The 15,909-nt window shown below is 36.9% G+C and overlaps 1 protein-coding gene and 1 long non-coding RNA gene across 8 annotated transcripts in view; one reads left to right on the forward strand and one right to left on the reverse strand.

Annotated features, from left to right (window-relative positions):
* LOC133521123 (uncharacterized) overlaps nt 1-15,909 on the forward strand; it is a 614,754-nt gene that overhangs the window by 556,767 nt on the left and 42,078 nt on the right. The gene's annotated exons all lie outside the window — the stretch shown is intronic.
* Nucleotides 1,464-6,035, reverse strand: LOC133521141 (uncharacterized). Its single transcript, XR_009799867.1, has 2 exons — nt 5,518-6,035; nt 1,464-1,840 (listed from the first exon to the last, which is right to left on the reverse strand). It is a non-coding gene; the product is annotated as an uncharacterized LOC133521141 (long non-coding RNA).

Raw genomic sequence — 15,909 nt, forward strand, 5'->3', positions numbered from 1 at the left:
TTTGAGAAAATTGGTAGTGTATAGACTGTCGCGGGTCTGGTTATAATGGATGGTATGCTCGATCGGATTCATGGTGAATGCAGATAATGTGAGGTATTTTACGCTGGTTGAGTAGGGAAATGGGAAAAATGGGATTATAGTTTTAGACGTATGTTTGAGCATTAAAAGCTAGTGTTGGGTTAGTAGGCAAGTCTTTTTTTTACGCTTAGCGAAGTTACAAGTTGATACGTTAAACCTTCTTATTCATAAAAGTTTACAATCTTCAATTAGTAAATTTATGTGTTTTTATCTATTTTTTATACAAGTTATGAATATGCAGGTAAATTTATTTCTATTTTTCCTTATTTTCTATATTTAATTTTATTTTTAGGTTTATCTTATTCATAAAAGTTTACAATCTTCAATTAGTAAATTTATGTGTTTTTATCTATTTTTTTATACAAGTTATGAATATGCAGGTAAGTATATTTCTATTTTTCCTTATTTTCTATATTTAATTTTATTTTTAGGTTTAACTCTAGTTTTCATTTCATAATAGTATTCTACAATTTAGTTAGCTATATATTCTTTTTTTCGCACCAATATATTACAAGATTCAAATCAAGCCTAAGCAATCAGTAAGATTTGCAGAAGATCGGAGGTCTTATCACTAAAAAGCTATATCTTCCACCCTCCTTATTTACAATAAACATAAGTATAACTCTGTATGCTCTGCATGCTTTCATTCATTTCTAAGAAAATATGACGTGTATAATGACACTCCTTCACTTTGTTCTATTCAAATCGATGCAAAGTAAGATTAGACTCTAATTATTATAGCTAAAGCACATGATGTAGTAATTGGATCAGATTTCATACGTCTTGTGGCTAGATCATTATAGACTGTTCCCGTTCAAGCAGTCAATATACAATACACCGATATATCGGCTTTCAGAGGTTTCCGCGCTTTGTCAGCCGTGTGAAGATGCTTTTAGAACGGTTAGTGCATGAGCGAGAGCGGAAGCGAAAGCGACATTGCCATACCTTATGTTTTAAGTGAAAACCTTGGTGGTAAAGGGATGGAATACAATCGTTAAGACTTTAAATTAAAACTTAATAAAGGCTCTTAAGACAATTTAAGGAATACTACATATAAAAGCAGACTTTGATGAAAGTTAAGTGGCAGGTAGTTAACAAAATAGTTCTTCAAAATCTTTTTTTTTTTTACTTCTAAACATGCAAGTGCGAATGGTAATTTTTACGAGTTCAGTAGGGCTAAGATGGTCGGCGCTTTATCATTTGTCACCATGCCTGTCACGTTCTAACAAGTATGTAAGCGCGAAAGTGACGGGCATAGTGATAAGTGATAAAAATGGAACCGTGCTGCCACCGCAGACGTCTGTTAAGATTACGGATACTATACCTACCACTTATTCGCTGTAAGTCGGAGTACAGGGGCGGGGCAAGGAAACGAAAGAGGTGCGTCTCGCGCAGGTGCATCTATTCGACTAATTTGTATGTGTGGGTTTCATTCGACACCCTTCCTTGGGTGAGTATGTGAGAGGTCTCTTGTGCATCCCTGCTGTGGATATTGTGTCCATTCGCGCCCCACTCGTTCGCCGTCGTTTTGGGGGACGACTGATTCTTATGCAGTTGCAGCCACACTACTTAGTAATACGAGTAACACACGCTAGATTTATAAGCGGTAGCGGAAACGGACTCAAACCACAGTCTTACCCATACTACGAGCGCGAACGCCTCACTAAAAGCCCCTCCACTCGCCACTTATTGTTCCATTGTGCGCCATTGTTTTGTTCCAGTGGCTTTCCTGCCGTAACCCACAAACTGGTTATGTGATGCCCTGGAAAAAAACAGAATACTCCTACTCGTGTTTTGTTGTGGTCAGGCACAATAATTAAATAATAGTACATTACGAGTATTACAAAAGCCAGGAGAGAGGGAATTGTCGAAAAGAACCGAGCGTTGCGAGGCCATTTTATGAACACCGGAGGACGGTAATTCCTATTCCAATGTACTTATACACGTGTTTTTCTCCAAATTAAAGTAAACACTTAAAAAAAAGGTAATGCAAATCGGTTTCAACCATACCGAAATAATAGGTTAAAACCATAACCGATTATTGGAAACTCCATTAACCGGTTACTGTTATTTTCGGTTATTTATCTATATTTATGACTTAAATTCGTAGATCTTCTAATGACTACAAAATTGAATTCAAAATTCCTGTGACTATAATTTTTGTCATTCGTGTACTTTAATAACGAAAATTTACTTCCCTTATTTATGATTTTTTTTTCGGGCATAACCGTTAACCGTAACCAAAAACCGGTTATGAAGTTTGGCCGGCTATTGTATTCCCTACTAAAAAGCCAGAAATAAACTAAAAGTTACGGTGCGGCGCCTGCCGTGCGCACACAGTGACTTTGCCGGCCTAAGACGCTAACTTCGTAGGAAAATTCGTTGCCGGAGCGCCGCATTTAAACATGCATGTTTTAGAAAAGTGTTTTAATTCCAAAACTTGGGAAGGAGGTATATAACTCTATATAACAGACAGTACCTCAAGAATGTCGATAATCTGCCCAAGGTTTTTTTTTAATAAAATAATTGAAAAAGTGACCAATACCTGCCAGTCCGGATCCCTAACTTCCTTGTTTCCTAACTTGTAGTCGAATACCGTTCGATAAATAGGTATAGTTGTTGGTTAGAGTAACCATACAATCAAGGATGTTACTAGACTCTATTAGACTACAACTCGGGAAACATGAATCTTCTGGACCCGGACTCCGCTACTCAGGGCTTGGTCACTTTTAGTAAACGGCATCTATTTCAATTTATAATTTGTTGTTAAACAATATTACTACTATACGAACTGTCTGTTTTTGGCACAGTCATGTTTATAAATTGGTCAATGACGTGTTTTAAGCTTATACGTAACATGTACCTCGCTCAAACGCTTCAACAGCGCAATAAAAGTTTAATATGTGGCGACATCAAATGCAGGCCGCAAAACGCACCATTCCCGCTTTATTACCAGGCTTGTTTACATTGCCGTGTTTGTTCATGTTTGGCCATTTTTACACAGTGTAAGTACTTATGTAAAACGTAACACGTAAAAAATGCATGTTGCAGCACAAAAAGTTAAAAATACTAATTCCACGCAGAATAATTATTCTGGTACTAAGGTCAAACAGGATGTCCGGGATGAATACAAATATGGAGTTTGGCGTCGATCTGATTTCTTTTTTTTAAACTACGTGAATTACATTATATGGGAATAAAACGTAACATACAGGCCAATCCCAATGCTTCAATCAAAAACGTCACTTTTGACACTGACAGATCAGTATCATATCGGAAACAGATCGAATAACTAAATCTGGAATATGCCTAACAGGGGTGTTCCGAATAATCGGATCTTATTCGTGTAATAAGAAATAAATGCAAAAACCCTATATTTGCATTTACTCATTTATAAAATTGTGTTTTTTTTCTTGATACAAAATAATAATATAGGTATGTATATTTTAGATCGACCATTCGTATTAACGTCCAGGCTATTTCATGTCGACTGAAAACCTTATCGTTGAGTAAACCAAGCATTTCCCTTGTAAATCGGAAAGACGTTAAGCGTGATTAATAATGCAGCTGAAGGCTGAACACGGCTGAAAAGTTAATTCTGAGCCAAGGCTACGAAAACCTGAAGCGACGCCATTTTTATTTACAATACAGTTTTGTGGGATCAGCGCGCGTACTTATTATGGATGGTTTTATCAGGAGATGCTGGAGATATTGACGGTCTGACGTCCGACAACTGAATGTGCTGTCTAGAATGATCGGCCATATAGCTATTCCCGATTACTAAGTACCTACTCCCGAGACATGACAGCAAACATGATACACAAAAGTTAAAACATCCCTTACCAAAAGAAATGTTTACATTTACACATACGACTATACATTCCATTACATCCTCCATTACAAATATCAAGGCATTAAGGTAGTGGAGAAAGTTTTATTTTCCGCCCACTTAGCTGTTTAGTTTATGGCGCCCGTTTCCTTATGTTATTTTGGCTCGAAATGGCAAAGGTTAACTTTACTCACTTGAACTGTTGACGACGTGTAGGAAAAATTAAGGCAATTTTTCAGTCGCGATGTATTTGTTGAGAGTTACAAGTTTTCATGTAGCGGCGTGGGAAGTTATTTGGGCGACACGAATTTTAATCCATTTGTAAGTCAATGAAGAAAGAAGGACCAAGGAAGAAGGAAGGAGGAAGGAGAGGAAGGAAGAGGAAGGACTCACGCCTCATGCTGGAATGGTCCGAGTCCGGAACCGAGGGTTCCAAGACTTCAGTTTCTATGACGGGTATATAGAAAACTAAAGTGCCTCGACCCCGACCTGGACTTGAGTCAGCCTTTAACTGACAACTGGCTAACCGTAAATCAAATCATTAAGGTTTAAAAATTGACAAAGTATTGGCGATGGTATTGGGTCATTTTTGCTTAAAACTTTAAAGTTGAGATTTTTACCTATGAAGTAATTCACTTTGTACCCAGAAAGGAATTTAATAGAGCATTTGCAAAAAAAATGAAGACTTGATTCTTACAGATCCTAGTGTTTTTGGGTTGTTTCAACTTAGAATCACTAGCAATTCAAATCCTGATACTAAAAAAAGTCTCAAAACTTTCCACTACGTCACGCACATACAAGTTAAAATTCACACTAAAACGTGACGTAATGGAACGTGCATTTTGGTACATTTTTTTTAATGGTAGGATGAAGAATGCTGTCGATTCTGAGTACAATCAGCCTATGAATGTCCAGATTAATATTATATCCATACTAATATTATAAATGCGAAAAACTCTGTCTGTCTGTCTGTTACCTCTAAACTGATATCAAAATCCGCGATCACTTTTGGTATGAAAACCGTTTGGAGGCCCGGGAAGGATATCGTTTTTACAATCATTATTATCATTCCACACAGAAGAAGTCGCGGACAGAAGCTAGTATTACATATATATTATACGCTGGTGACGATAACCCTTAATGCCATGAATCCGCTAGGTGGGTTCGTGTCGTATTGGAAATGGGGCGCTTGGTAGAGTCAGACCAAGCTAAGTTGGCAGCGATTTTGATAGCCCAGCCTGTGCAAGTGGTAAACATCATAATTTCATAAAAGTTTGACGTTTAAAACTTAAAGCCTGACCAGTATTATATATCACGCGCCATATTGCGCAATTTCATTGAAACTAAATTTTTCATACTAAACTGAACTGTCACTCTAAACATGAAAATAACAGCGCCCTCTTGACAATGATCATACCACGATCATAAATTTCTCGTCGGGCTTTATCTTGGTCTGACTCTACTGAAAATGTTAGACTGCAAATGTCAAATTACCCTTTTTTAGTTTTCGTGTGGTCCGAATATATCGTACATAATTCATCGTCACAACGAATGCAATATGAAAGCGTATTTTCAAAGAACTACAATACAATCGTATGCGGGGCACAAACATCGCATTGTGAAGGTTGGCATTGCTGACTCGCTATGTGCACAATGCCGGTGCATGCTGTATTCGGCTTTCGTGGTTCTTTGCGGGAAGGTAACCGTATATTTCCAAGTTTTGCTGCTTTGCTCTATTGGAATTGCTTTGGAGACACTTCGGAACTTTTTACAAGCTTTTTCTTAACCTGCAATGTAACTATGTATGTTTGTACATAGTTATATACATTCCCGGTTTCCGATGAAGCAGAAAATTTGCATACATGTGTAAGTCGGGTGACAATGCAATATTATGGTACCATCTAGCTGATCTGATGAACTCTGTGATAAAACAACGCAACCTAATTGTGTTTGGGGTTTTTAGAATTGTCTCGATGAGTATTAGTTGCCTGTTGAAAGAAAGGTACAGTCAGCGATAAAAGCTTTTACCAAAAATTACAATTTTGCCAACAACTTATTTAAACCTGTATATAATTATTATGTGTTTATTTATATTTTTATTATGTATTTTTCCTTGAGTCATAGTTAAAACAAAGGGTCTAGCAAGCTAAGCTAAGAAGATTGGCCCCCGCAAGGGATTTGGTTGTAATTTGAGGTGCAGTAGTGGCAGGTCCTAAGAACACTGTATGCGTAATATCAGCCTTCGATCTTCTTTTGTTTCAGACTTATCCACGAAAATGTCAAAAAATCAAGGTAATTTTTAAACTGTTATTGCAGCTAAACCAAGCAAGCGAGAGCAACCAAATAAATTCAGAATTAAGGAGCATAAAATGGGGTTCATAACGCATATTTTTACAGACATTCATTTCATTGAACTTGGATGAAAAAAATAATGTAATTTTTTTCTGCTCCATTTTCTTGCCACTTTTCGCGGAGACACAACTATCAAAAAAATTACGTGATAAACCACATTTGTTAACTACGTATCCATTTAAAAACATTTTGAAAAATCTTGGTGCGTCATATTAAAAAAAAAACAATTACGAACATAAGTTTACTACATCATATTATATCAATAGAGTAGTACCTACTACCTAGTGGCAAATGAGTCTGTAGTATAACATCCTCTTTCGTTCATTATGAAATAATTAATTGTCATTGATCAATGACGTACATATGTCATACATTTACAACTACACATTTTCTAGCTATTACTTAATTGTATTGTTCTGTTTGCTGTTCCGAGTTATTTGTTAATATGGAATGGTAATAAAAAATGTTTTTGTCAATGACTTTACATCCAATACTTTTATGTACCCAATTCGTTTCTTATTTGCATAAATTTAAAAAAAATTAAATAATACCTAAAGCAATCAATTTTTGCAGCGTTCTTTATCACTTTTTTAGTTCCATTTGTTTTGCGTAAACATATATTACAACATTTACACCTTCTTTCAGACATTATTAAAATTGCATAAGAAATAGCTAGAAAATGTGTCAATTAATTATTTCATAATGAACGAAAGAGGAAGTTATACCACAGACACATTTGCCACTAGGTAGTTGGTACTACTCTATTGATATAATATGATATAGTAAACATATCTTCGTAATTGTTTTTTTTTTTGACATGACGCACCATGATTTTTCAAAATGTTTTTAAATGGACACGTAGTTAACAATTGTGGCTTATCAAGTAATTTTTTTTGATAGTTGTGTCTCCGCGAGAAGTGGCAAAAAAATGGAGCAGAAAAAAATAACATTATTTTTTTCACCAAGTTCAAGGAAATGAATGTCTGTAAAAATATGCATTATGAACCCCATTTTATGCTCCTTAATTCTGAATTTATTTGGTTGCTCTCGCTTGCTTGGTTTAGCTGCAATAACAGTTTAAAAATTACCTTGATTTTTTGACATTTTCGTGGATAAGTCTGAAACAAAAGAAGATCGAAGGCTGATATTACGCATACAGTGTTCTTAGGACCTGCCACTACTGCACCTCAAATTACAACCAAATCCCTTGCGGGGGCCAATCTTCTTAGCTTAGCTTGCTAGACCCTTTCACTGCAGTAAAGCTACATGTATGAGGTACTGAACTTGGCGGTCTTTGGTCTAAGTTTAGTTTTTATTACATGCTATAATGCATCTATCAATACTTTCTTCTAGAACATTTATAAGATTCGACGCCAAGATCCTTTCAAACTGGTTAATTACCGGCAATTGCGGGAAAAAGTTTTCCTGGCTGTCTTCCAGATCAATTTGTTACGCTCTAGGATTTATATCCTAACTAGCTACCTAACTAAACCTCGTTTCTGGCTTGAATATATTAAGAAGATAACTTTTTAGTATAGTGCGAGTAGTATAGAGTTTTAGGGAATGCGGGAACTCGGTACTACACTAGCGTCTTTTGAGCGTCGGCGTCTAGTCAGCGCTATGGAAAATGGCGTTGCGCCAACGTTGCGCCAACGTTGCGCAGTTGCGCCAACGTTGCGTCGAGCAGCCATAGAGTTGGTTAGACGGCGACTTTTTTTTCTTTTTTTATACTACGTCGGTGGCAAACAAGCATACGGCCCGCCTGATGGTAAGCAGTATCCGTAGCCTATGTACGCCTGCAATTCCAGAGGAGTTACATGCGCGTTGCCGACCCTAACCCCCTCCCACCCCTTGTTGAGCTCTGGCAACCTTACTCACCGGCAGGAACACAACACTATGAGTAGGGTCTAGTGTTATTTGGCTGCGATTTTCTGTAAGGTGGAGGTACTTCTCCAGTTGGGCTCTGCTCTAGATCTGGAATGACATCCGCTATGCTGTGCCCTACCACACAAAGCGAGATGACATTCACAATGCCCATACCTCTCTTGTGGACGTAGTTTAAGGACGTACCCGGGTCCAATGGGCGGGCGACTATTGGGAGACGCTAATGCAATGTGGGACGTAAACGTACTGTACTATGGTTAATGGTTTTATAGTAAGATAAATAATTATTGAATTATTATCATTATGCTTCTTTATGTTATCTATATAGCATAGGTATATTATTTACTAACACAACTGAGCATGTGTTGATTCTCAGAACATTGTATCAGAACTAGCAAGAAGCCCTAAGTTCAGCTACCAACCCAATTAAGGCAGAGTTGGCACCTGTCGATAACGAGAGGTCGCAAATAGGCCCTGACGACCTCATGTGTTAATACGATTGCTTCCCATGCAGGAGTGAGGCGAGGCCGAACTCCATGACTCGGTAGGGAATTTTAACTTTAAGTTTCAACTTCATTTGATATTTTGAGTATATTAATTGATGTTTTGATATCGCTCTTGGTCACGAACCCGCTGACACACTTTCTTGAATTTAAAAGTTAATTTTTTATACTACGTCGGTGGCAAACAAGCATACGGCCCGTCTGATGGTAAGCAGTCTCCGTAGCCTATGTACGCCTGCAACTCAGGAGGAGTTACATGCGCGTTGCTGACCCAAAACCTGCCCTCCCCCCCTAGTTGAGCTCTGGCAACCTTACTCACCCTATAATTATTCTATAGGGACAAACACATAGGTAGAAAGGCTCAAAGCGGCAGCCACTATGATCTGATATCACTGCCTACTAATGAACCCGTGTTAAGCAATATAGCAACACAACAACCATCGATTTGTAGACTTGACTATCAAGTGACATTGCCAACATAGCCACTTGCCATTAGCGATTTAAATTTGAAATTGCAAAGCCGCCTAGATAAGTACATAACTTTAAAAATTATTATCACCTAGCGTAACACGGAACGTGTTGAGTAACTAACGATAGTAAACAAAACATAATCTATGCGGGTAAACAGCATGCTCCATAAACCGTCGGTGGACGTCAAAATTTCAAATTTAGAACGGCGTCGTAATTTAGGCGCGTTCACAGATACGGCCTAGTTACACGAACGCCAGGTCACTGTTTACCACTAGATGGTGTATACGAGACGACTGCCGGTCACCATAAATTCATAATATATAAAAATGGGGTTGACCGATCGAAGTCTTTTACAGATGGCACCAGCATAAGGTTTTAACTGTCAATCCTACAAATAGAGTATAATTTTTCTTTTTTGGATTTTTATCGCCTGGATGCTCAAACCCAATCTCAGGTTAAACTTATGCTGGCGCTATCTATAAAAAAGTTTGGCAGTTGCCAACTCCGTTATGGCCTTAGGTATATTAATTATTTATTGTCCAATGCCCATGTTTATTTCTGTGCTCAGTTTTTACAAAACTTTATATCGTGTGCCTAAGAGGTTTATTCAAACTTACATACAAACTTGATTTTATATTAGCCTTGTTTTGGCTTCACTTGCAGCGCATCTTGCTTAGACCAATACGAGTATGCACGAGTAAGGTGTAAAAGTGATATCAGAATAAAATTATTCAGTAAAGTCCTATTAAGCCTCCATGTCATGAACATAAACGTATCCAATGATGCAGCTTGCGCCATCTGTTCTTTTAAGTCTGATAGCTTCGACTTTTGGGCTACAAGGCAATGTAACTACTCGAGACGTTGTAAAGAATAGGATTACCGTATGGATGAGAAGTATCGAGAAGGATATTGAAAGCCTAAGTTTACGTAAAGAAGACGCTCAGAAAATAACTGCGTGGGGAATCTGATTAAAAAAAGCTGACCCCGTATCGCAGGAAAAGGCGAGAAGAAAGAATTAGGTGCTTCATAACCTACCTAGCGGGAGGTAATCTACACACGAACGTGTACATTTTTAATATATTAGCGAAGTGGGTCAGGTGCACACCTGCCGTTTGGGAGTCGTTGTGCGCGCGCCCTTATCCTTTATCCGCAGTTTGTTTTCAGAATGTTGATCATGTGTGGCGGTGTCATTTGTCATTTTGACGAGAATTTTCGTCAAGTGTATGTGTAGGCGTGTGATGGGAAGCTATTCACCTATATGTGATGTGGGTACTATATATTACAGTATACAGTATGGGCCTTATAAAGCAAACAAAATCATTAGATTGTTAAGTGTATTGGTTAAGCTATTTATTATCACTATTGTTCAGAACGCATCTTATGATGTGTTCCGTTCCGAAGCGTGATCCGGTTCGAAGGATTAAATGTTGAGATCTAGGCTCCTGTTTAGGTAGAGCAGGGATGCCTAAGCGAAGCTTCAATGAATATTTTTTAGTAAAACTTTTGTACATGGATTTATTTTTATAAATAAGGATGAAATTACAGTACAACATGTCGCTCTGGTGTCTTTTAGAGGCTGACTGGATTTTCCGTTGGCTGCTGTCGGCGGATGTTATATACGGGGATGATCGCTGCCGAATCTTCAAATTTCGGAGGTCATCGGCCGTCCTCGGTGACGCCAATAAGATGCGTTCTGAATATCATCATTAGTGATCATTATTATGTAGCTAGAGAATACATTTTGGTTACACCTAGCACTTATCACATCTCATCTAAATATTATGTAAATAATATTTAGATTTAAGTAAATATTTTGCATGCCCATGTTGTCGGCGAGATGTGCTGAACGTATACAAAATGTTACCATCTAATTTGTTGTACCACATTTCACGCAAATAAATATATTTCTATTTCTATATTTCATACCTTTTTTTAAACTTGTCAAAAAAATACATTTTTTGTGTATCACACAAAAAAAATAACCTGTTTGAGTAACTTGACAGTGGCTCCCGCCTGGCGGGATTAGAGATAGTTTTTTGACAGTTCACAGATGTCAATATTAAATTTTGGGATTTTTGACACATCACCGCTTTCGTTTTTAGTTCCCCAGCACGCACTTCTCACACAAGCAAATGAGACACGTGAAAAATAAATAAAAGGGTCTAAAAAAGTTTGACGAACGATTTGTACGGAAAATCAAATTCTTTTTGCTGGCCGTCTGGCTCGGTGCGTCGGCCAGCGGCCGTTCAGGTGCGGATACAATCCCTGGATATACAATTAGGGGACATTGATACAGGCCGGGTGGGTTTGGTGTAATAGATAGCGGGTAGCGAGTTTAAGAGGGAAGAATAGCTTTGTGAATTTAACGAAATAACAATACTTTTTCTATGAAATTCCATTTCGGGAGAAAACGTTTTCCACTAACTAAATCTTGTATATCACATTGGTTTTGATGTCGATAGCTTCAGCTTAACGTATTCTAGGTTTATAGGTTTCGCTTAATTTTTTTTTTGTTTTGCAAATTTTTAAGAAAAGGAAAACCTATAAACCTAGTTTTTCGTTGTGTCAATAACATACTAAAAATTATGGAGAATGGAACATATTTAGAAGTGGAAAAATGTTTTTTTTTTTTTATATTGGCGATCACGTGCTACACGTCTACGTATACGTCTTAATACGGATGGAAAATTGTGTTCTATTTTTTTTTAATGGTACTGCCAGATTTTGTACGGTTCCCAGCTTGAAACCGAACAATACACTGTGTATCTAATAGATATAACAAGACATTAAAGAAGTTTATATTTTTATTTATTATATGAATTAAGATGATTAGCCTAGCGTAGCCTAGGTAGGTAAGAGCATGCCACTTTCAATCCGGTATTCGCGGGTTCAATCCCTGTATCAAACTTATGTATGTATTTTATATTTACCAGTCGCTTTACGGTGAACTTAAATATCCTAAAGAAACCGGACTAATTCCAATAATGTTTCCTCTGTGTTGGAAGGTCAAATGGAAATCGCTTAAAACGATGGTACCCAAGTGAATTCCAGGTTCTCATGAGCCTTGGAAAAAAGCCGGGACTAAACGCTAGAAAGATGACTATATGGGAGATATTGATGATTAAATAAGAGGGCTGCCAGGGTATCTCTCGCAAAAATCGCGCCTATGCAATAAAAGCGGGAAAATATCGCCTTTCAACACGCTTGTATTAATAACTTGGACCACGCTAACGCTCGGGCGGGTTTAATAGATAAGATTTACGACAGCACTCATCTGGTCAAGGGTTGGACGCGGTCATTTGTCGCGAGGGGCGATTTCTGTGTATAGCCACACTGCCACATACGCAAAATCGCTTTTTTTAAAGGTTTTATAGTTTATAAAACTAAACGTTTTGAAAACTATTACCCGATTTTTTGTAGTCCGTCCTCTAGTTTGAAAGTCTGTGAAAATGGAAACAAAGACGAATCGATTGCTATTACATTTGTCATAATCGACTCAGTACTTTTGACCACAGACTATCAAGAAAAAGTCGAAGACACGTCACAAACATACGTCCATAACTGAAGTAAATTACGTACTTTCCGTCTATCTTCTTGCAGTTGGGTGAAAAAACTAGTTTTGTCCACGAATATGTACAGATTTTTGAAGTGAAAACTTCTTTAGCGGCGCTGTGCACTTTTTGTGATGGGGAAAACCATTCCAAAATATCAAAAATGCACTACGTTCATATTCAAATTTTCACCTCTGCCGGCACTCCCGGAGTGCAACCCATTGTTTTTTTTTTGTATAGTTTTGAACGATTAAAATCATTTAATTAATTTTAAGCAATTCGTTAGTTACTTAAATAAATAAAAATGAAAGCCCAGAAAAATATGCAAACTCTTATCAAACATCCTTTCTTTGCATAGCTTGACAGGGCATGAATTCAATAACGTAACGACCAATTCAGTTAGGCTAGGTTGCACGAAAGGTTTTATTACGAGTATGCTAGGTCAGCATAAAAAAACCTGCCTATTTTACATTTAATCTCTATGATTTCTACTAGAATTAACCCTCGTATTGGGGCACAGCGATAACTCTTATTTATAGGCAAAAAATACGAGTAACGATACTGCTTACTAAAATAACATGCCTATCGTTCCTATTTATTATATTTGAGAAATATCCCAAAATGTATCGTAATTAAATTTTTTTACATCTCGCAAACTACAATTGTATCCAGCACCTTTTTCGATTTAATCATGGAAAGTCAAGCTCACATTCCATTAGAAAACTAAAAATAGCCAAACTACACGCTCTAGAAATAGAAAAACCGCCCTACCAGCTGGTCGATATTGTCGTGACTGGCCGCAGTAAAAAACAACGTAGGAAAAAAACAAAACATTAAATTATACTGTAATAAGCCGAAGGCCCGAAGCCCAAACAGCCAGGGTGATCGACCGCGCGCTCCTAGATTTTCCACATGGGAAATTTGCGAAAAAGTAAATTGTTTATGGTCGCTTTTTTAATTACGGTAAAGGGATGGCAAGAATGGATTTGGCCGCAGCTCTTGTTTATGGTATGCCAACATGTGTTGATGCAATGCAATCTCGTTTATAATAACAGCATATTTTCGAAATTCCAAACGTTCTTATCAGTGTTACGATCGAACTAGTGGCTAAACGGAACTTTATTTATAATAATAGTATGCAACAATATTATTACCAGTGTATGAACTAAATTGAAGATATTATACGGAATATCAATAAAACCGCCTATTAAATTCTCTTCATAGCTCCGCAGTCCTAGCCATTTCGAATTTCAAATACTTCGGATTTGAATTTAGAATATTGGAAATGGTTGCGTTCTATTGTAATCAAAAATCTGGCTGGGTGGAATGAAAAAGAGCGAGCACTGTGTGCCAAGTTGCCAAGCAGTTTTCTGCGTTTTATTGAGAGGTCATTCAACCTATCTTTTTAAAAGGTTCTTATTTTTCTCGTCCATATTTTTTAAATCTCGTCAGATGTTAGTTCATTCACCCCTGACTTTAAAAAAAATACTCATTTTATCAAAGAACCCAAATTCCGATTCAAATTACGTTGAGTGTTATTTTCAAATACAGAAAAAAGACCAGCAGAAAACTATAGTAATACCTACCTACTTTTGTTATTCCAAAGTTTGAAATTCTATCAGTAAAAATAAAAACCCAGGAAATAACTTTATTAAAATTTTCTTTCCGCAATATTTTCGTCAGTACGTTTAAATTAGTGGTTTGCATTAAGTTGATTAAGTATAGTAAAAACTTTAAAATACAAATTAAGCTTTCCTTCAAGACAAAGCTGGCTAATACCAGAGTATATGTAGGTATGTTTTCCCGTAATTTATGAAAATACTAATCTTACGCTCACAAAGCTTTCTTCACTCACAGATCCAAGATAAACCTACTCAAATAACTCCATTAGGTTTTTCTTAATACTGTAATCTGCTCTCAGCGGTGTATTAATAATTAAAAGAGGGCAGAATGATTATTCCCGGCCGGGGGTTTTGTTTTAAAGAATGTAAGCCGATTTGGGGGACCCCCTGTTTGGTTCGGCTTTCGAGAATTAAGGATTAAAATTACAGGTCGGATTTCGGCTTCAATTAATATCCTGGTCAATTGCTTTTAAATTAAAAAAACTCATTTATGGAGTTCAATTGTTATTATTTTTTGGTACAAAATTTATCACGACATGTAACCGTTCCTATGTAACTTTTGTCAAACACTGTTCTCAATTTACCAAAGGACCACCCATTTGACATGTCACAAGGCCGGAAAGTCTAAAACTTTTCAAAAGCAAAAAGTTGAAAACAACAAGCAAAGGCATCACAAATCGACTTTTATTTTTAAAATGCTCATTGGTTCCAAATCTAAAATCATAAACAAACGAAAACAATTCAAATTTCGAACGCGTCATTTGACAGCGTCGCGAACGGAAGCCACCCGCTAATGAAGTGGCGACGACGTCAAGTGCACTTCCTCTCTGTCTCTCTTTCGCACGCATGTTCAATAGCCTGCCTTCTCTTTTCGTCGTAGAATATGCAAATCCTCGCGTCTAGAGATTATGCTCAGTTGGCGAGTTTGATCCATCTACGTAATGAAGTACGTTGAGGAAGATCGTTCCGGCTTTTGTTGCCTTTTTTCGAGGCTCTCTGTGAAATGACACAGTGCTCCGTTCTTATGGTAAATGAAAAGTGTGGTGAAGAATAGCAGCTTTATTGAGAGATCTTCCCGTAATAAGATGCCGGTCTCTATATGGAAGAGTTGTAGAAAAGAAATATCTGTACTTTTACCAATATCAAAGTTCAAAGTTCAAAGTTCAAAGTTTTTATTTGCTAGAATCATGGTCAGGTACAATGTGATGGACTTAAAATAATATGGATCAGCACAATTCACCATTTTTAGTGGCATGCAAATTAAAATATACAATTTGAAATAAATGAATTAATTGAATTAAAATAAAATTAATATCATTACAACTAAAATAAAATAAAATCACAGTCATAAAGAATATACAAATTTACAATGTCGACTTCTAACCTAGGTATAACAATTATTTAAAAAATCATTCAATTTATAAAAACATTTATCAATGAGCCAATGTCGGAGTTTCCGTTGAAATAAATTATCTGGTAGCAGTCTTAAATCTAGAGGAATATTATTATAAACTTTTCCTGACATCATGTAGCAGTTGTTATTATACTGGGCTGAATTAAATAGTGGCTGATTTATCCTATTAATATCTCTATTCCTTAACCTTGGGTTTTGAGTTGGT

This window comes from Cydia pomonella, chromosome 9 (genome assembly GCF_033807575.1).
Source record: "Cydia pomonella isolate Wapato2018A chromosome 9, ilCydPomo1, whole genome shotgun sequence".
Taxonomy (NCBI): domain Eukaryota; kingdom Metazoa; phylum Arthropoda; class Insecta; order Lepidoptera; family Tortricidae; genus Cydia; species Cydia pomonella.